Raw genomic sequence first — 6000 nt, forward strand, 5'->3', positions numbered from 1 at the left:
GAGCAGCTTTACATTTCTTTACTGTCTGTCCTGAGACAGGGAAAAAAAAACAAGTATTCATTTATGCATTCTGATGATCACAATTGTTTTTAAAGATACTTTTCTTTTTGAAGGGATCCAGTAGAGTGGACTAGAATTTTTATGGCTTGCATTTTATACAGTTGTATCTGGAATTTTATTCAGGGACATTCATCAGTGAATGCCTTTGATGGTGGGTGGGTAGGCTGGACAGGAGGAGGAAATAGTGTGGATTGGAGTACCTTTTTGTATCAAATAGTAGTGATGAGGTCAGTACAAAGTTCAAATGTGGTCGTTCAAGTTTTGTCTGCAAGGATACAAGGGGACATTTTCTGAATTAAAGTTAAATGTGTGGTCGTTCAAGTTTTGTCTGCAAGGATACAAGGGGACATTTTCTGGATTAAAGTTAAATGTATTCATACCAGTAAACTTAAAGTCTTTCTTTGTCTGGCTGGTGACAGCGTAACATGGCCAGTGTCATAACATGAAATTGGGAAAAAGATGGAAAGTCCTCTCTTTTTGTAAATAGGCCATGGAGGTATGGATTAACCAAGATTGCACAGAGAGATTAATATGAGGATTTTTTTTTTTTTCTTCAGATTTATTTGTGCCTATGTCACTCCCAGGGTGGAGATGTTTCTCTAAGGGGACTCTTGTCCTGTGATGACGAGTTGAAGCAAAAGGGTGCATCATTGTTTTTGTGACTGGGATAGGACATGCAGAGAAGGCAGATGACAGAATCCTGCAAGTATACTGTGGTTCATAAGGTTAATGACCATGTTTAAAATGTATGTGCAACTAAATAATTTTTTAGATAAAACTAAGACGGCTAGGAGTTGAGGTGTAAGTGTATAAACTGATTGAACCCCCCACCCCCTACCTCCACCCCCCAGGTTAAACTTATTTTATTCCTTTTGTATGAAAGCAGATCCCTAGTGCAGTTGGAAGAAAGTTTTTAATCCCAATAATAGGTTTGACAGGTTGAGGTCTGTTGTGTATAATACAGTCGCCCTATAATTTTTTTAAGCAGATTTTTTCCTGTTCCCTGTCTAACCAAAGGGACCCAGGTGGATAAAATGAAGTACTTTAGATTCCCTGTAAACCAGCAAAGTGCCTGTCTAGAAGCGATGCAATGCAGGAAGCCTTGCTCAGTTGTAGATTTTAAACTCGTGCAGAAATTACTTTTCATCATGATGCCCTAGACAAGCAGTGACCTTAGTTGTTTTTTTTCAGTATGGCTTGAGCACCTTTTTGGTTGTGTGTTTGTTGTCAGTGACATAGCAGAAAGCAGAAGATGAGACTTACGGAGGTTGTGGTTGGTGGGTGGAAATTCAGGATGATTGGATTGTAGAACTTAGTGTTAGCATTGTCTTCCCACTGAAACCTTTTTCACATCCAGAAATTTAGACTGCAACAAAACGGGAAGAGACCAGGAAAAAAAAATTATCTAGTGGACAGGAAGCTTTGAACATCTGAAGAGATGTCAGAGTGTCCTCCAGCATTGTGTCCCTCAATTTCTCTGCAGTTGTGAAACATGTTCATGCCCTGTCTGTTTTCAGTTCATTTTTGATTTGCATTGATGAACCTTGTCCTGGATTTGCTGTTTGTGTGTGCTTAGCTTCAGTCTGCAGAAAACTTCCTCCAGTCATGTTTTCAATCCACTGACCTGCAGTCTCACCCCCGGATGAGATAGATACATTTCAGTCCAGTTTTCCTGCAGTTTGGCATTCTCTCCCCCTGATGAGATAGACACCTTGTCCAGTTTTCTTGCAGTTTGGCATTCTCTCCCTCTGATGAGATAGGTACCTTGTCTAGTTTTCTTGCAGTTTGGCATTCTCTCCCCCTAAGATAGATACCTTGTCCAGTTTTCCTGCAGTTTGGCATTCTCTCCCCCTGATGAGATAGATACCTTGTCCAGTTTTCTTGCAGTTTGGCATTCTCTCCCCCTGATGAGATAGATTCATTCAGTCCAGTTTTCCTGCAGTTTGGCATTCTCTCCCCCTGATGAGATAGATTCATTCAGTCCAGTTTTCCTGCAGTTTGGCATTCTCTCCCCCCCCTGATGAGATAGATACCTTGTCCAGTTTTCTTGCAATTTGGCATTCTCTCCCCCTGATGAGATAGATACATTCAATCCAGTGTCTTGCAGCATGGCATTCTCTCCCCCTGACGGTAAAATGCCCGGTCCATTTCTCGATCTTTGGTATGAATGTATGCACATCTTTCACATTCATCAGATGAAAACCATAATGACCATGTTCCTTTGTTCTGTTACAACAAGCCACTCTGAATCTCAGGTGATTTTTTTTTTTTTTTTTTTTAAATCACAGTGCCTCAAATATCACAATAGCAATTCACACCAAGTGCTTTTGTTAATAACATTTCAGCATGCAATGACATCGAAATAAAACGAGTCCCCTTTTCAAGACACAAATTAAGAATTTAATAGAAAAAAAAGAAAGGATAAGGAAGAAATCTTTTCAGGTTCTGAAAAAGAAAAAAAAATCCCATTGGTTTTGTGCATAGTTTCTAGTGTTTGCCTCCATGAAGATGTTATTTGAAGCTTCTGATTACAGGCAAAATGCATTTCACTTCAGCATGTGAAGTTAGTCATAGTGGTTACAGGAAGGTTAGTGGCTTCAAGTATCGGTTTTAACAAACTTCACATAGCGTACAGGAATTGGGGGAAATGTCTTTTCACTTCCCACTGTGGACAGTATTTGGTCCTTGTAGTATACAGGCTGCAGCACATCCAAGTTGCTGTGTGTTCTAGTGGTATTCACCACGTTTATCTGTCATCAGTGTTGAAAACAAAGGGGCCTTCTGTACTGGTAAAACCTTTTTCATTGGCATTCCCCCTGCAGACTCTGGCAAACGGAGCAGACAGCACAGTCCTTGGAAGTCAAGGGGCCTATTGAACAGAACAGCCGCTTGAAGGTTGCCCCATTGTGGCAGGCGTCGTGTATCACACCCATCATTTGTTCTCCGAGCATGCCCACACAGCCGCCCAGTCCATTTCCTGGACATTGTACAGCGTGAGCTGGGTGGATTGAGTCCTTTTTCTCACACTGCTCAAAATTCCTGGTTTGAACAGTGGTGAAAGCAAAGCAGTGGCAGCCGTCTTGATGAAAGTGTTGGCCATCTTGATGTGTTTGTGTGGTGTGTTGGTACACCTGGAAATCTTGTACAGTGTTGCATCAAACTTTTTTTTTTTTTTTAGTTTTCTCTGTTGATTCATCTCACTCCGGTGGCATTTATAAACGCATCCAGTGCTCATGTCTTTTTTTTTTTTTTTTTATCTTCTTCCTCCTCCTTTGTCAACTTACACCATTTTCCTTTCTTCTTCTCGTCTTTGTAATTTTTGTGAACATTGTGCACACAGTATAGACCATTTTGGTCCTGTCTTGTGGGCAGTCTTTTGTTTCCGTTCTTGTGTACATTTTTTGAAAAAGTTGATTGTGATGGGGCATATTTTCGTTTTCCTGTTATAAATTGAGAAAAATGATGCATATATTAATTGATCAAGTGGTATGTACCTGTAGAAGATATTGTATAGATTCTGGTGTATATATCTGTAATTGGACAACAAAAAATGTGCTACTAGCAATGATGATGTGAGTGATGGTTATCATCCACTTGTGTTGGCTGAATTCTGTTGTCATTGAAACTTTGGATGTCATTGTGTCATGGTTTGTGACAGTTGCCTTCTCCGGGAGTCCATGTGGATGTTTTTGCCACATTTGTCTTCTCTGTGAAACAGGCTTTGGACTTGTCCCCCACCCACCCCCACCCCAAAACCCCCTTGAAGGCTGTCTGGTGGGGAACACAGCTGTGTTGCTCAACATCTCTCGGGGTGGACCCCTGACCCCCTGCTGTATGCTGTTGAGGCAGGAAAGCGGTTCCCTCACCCCCTTCACTCCCACAAACCTCCCCTTCCCCTCGTCTGTTTTAACTGTGTGTGTGTGTGTGATTGACAGGGGATTGCATGTTGGTGAGTGCCTGATGAGTGTGCTCAGGTGTTGTCAGGTGAAAAGTGCCAGTCCCTGCATGCAGGAAAGGAGGGGTTGTAGCAGACTGAAGGAAACTGTTCACCTGGAGTTCCCTTGTTCTTTATGACGGGTATCAGTATGTTGTGTCAGAAAAGAACATGCTGGTAATGAGTCTCCTCACATTGTTCAGAGGAGGGGGAAATACGCTCTTCTTCCATCTTGTTTAATAACCTTCAAATGATCCAGACAGTTCGAGATTTCTTTTCATTTGGTTGTCAGAGCCCAGCAACATGTGTTGTCTTTATGATCATCATTGCTAGTTTTCAGCATTAATTTGGTTTATCTTGACAGCTTTCTGGATTCATGTATCAGTCACTAGAATCATAACTGTTCATGGAGTTGGACCATGTTGATGGCAAGGCCTATCATCTCGCTGCTAGTTCTTGGCAGGAAGGAAATGCTGCCCTGTTTGCTTCAGTGTGACGTGCAGTGAGAAAGGGAAATGGTAATTGTTAAAGATCTCTGTTTAGAACATGAATGCAGTTTTTCAGCACTGGCTGATTTATTTCTCTTTCATTGATTAGCAAAGTAGATTTGGAGATCATGTGGTTAGGTGTTAACAGACAGGCAGAGCAACTAAAAAAAAAACCCCAAAAAACAGATTGTTGGTGAAAGATGACACTCCTGCAGGGAAAGGTGGCTTTTGGTCCGAGGACACCAGATGCTGCTTGTGTGTGTGCATGTTTGTGGAGAATGTGTGTGTATGAGAGTGAAGAGAATGTGAACAGTAGTGTGACTGAGGATACATGTCACTGGAAGGCAATACAGATTATTGTACAAACTGCATTCTCTTGTTTTGTGTGAGTGTGTGTGCATGGGGATGCATGTGTGGATGTGGATGTGAATGAATGGGTGCTGCGGACATGATGGTGAAGACAGGGAAAAAGGAATTGACAAGGGACAGAGGGAATGTCACTTCAGTAGATAATGTCATGAACATACTCCTTTCTGCAAACTCCACAACCGCTCATACCCTATCTGGCTACACAGAAATACAACTAGTCTTGATTTCTGATTCACCTGCCCTACAGAATGGGAAAACTATGTAAACACAGAAGATTTCTGATTATTCTGCAACCCTTCCCCCTCCAACTTCCTACCTAGTTCAGATATAAGGGGGTGGTGGGGGGAGGATATTGAAACTGAGTATTTGAGTGCCAAATCCACACATCATCGGTAAGAGAAAGTAAATTGTCGGAGCATTTTACACTCTTTCCTGTCCAGCTGGGAAAATAGCCAGCGTTTTAAATTTCTTACCTCAATTAGCTACTAAGCCTGACTGCACAAATTAAAAGAAAAAAAAAAGTCCATTGTCAAGGTATGGCACACGCAAATGTAACACAAGGGGACAGTCTTGTCTGCACTGGAAACGAGATGAAATCCAAGTCCTGGGTAGACCTGTGTCAGTTGTGAAGGGTCAGAGAGGTCTGGCTGGCTGGCCGTTCTCGCGTGGGTCTCACCATCTGTCCACACACACACTACTGTAGTTGGGATGTTGGATGAGTGCATCCCCAAGCAACTCCCATACAGGGGCCACAGAAAAGAGTGCCACTGCATGACACTGAAGGCCTCCCTGTCTCCTGACTCACGACACCACCACCTGGGAAACCCTTGTACAGGACTGCTCACCACAGCGCTGCCTCATCATCCACAGAGGTTGCCCGACCTCAGAGGCAAAAAACTCCTGAAGCATAACGTACATGACAACTCTGCAAGTCAGGTCATTAAATCAGTGGTGCCCATACAGTCGGAGACTACAGGATAGAAGTTCTCTCCACACAGAAAGGAAAGGGTCCTTAAGGATACGACTGTCCTCAACTTGGAAATGTCCCCGCCCATCTTCACGCCAGTATATTCTGAACCCCTTCCTTTCAGGTGTAATGCATAGAATGAGGGCATTCCGTGCCTGCACTGGATTGATCAGCCATCTTGA

This window comes from Babylonia areolata, chromosome 16, assembly GCF_041734735.1.
Source record: "Babylonia areolata isolate BAREFJ2019XMU chromosome 16, ASM4173473v1, whole genome shotgun sequence".
Lineage (NCBI taxonomy): Eukaryota > Metazoa > Mollusca > Gastropoda > Neogastropoda > Buccinidae > Babylonia > Babylonia areolata.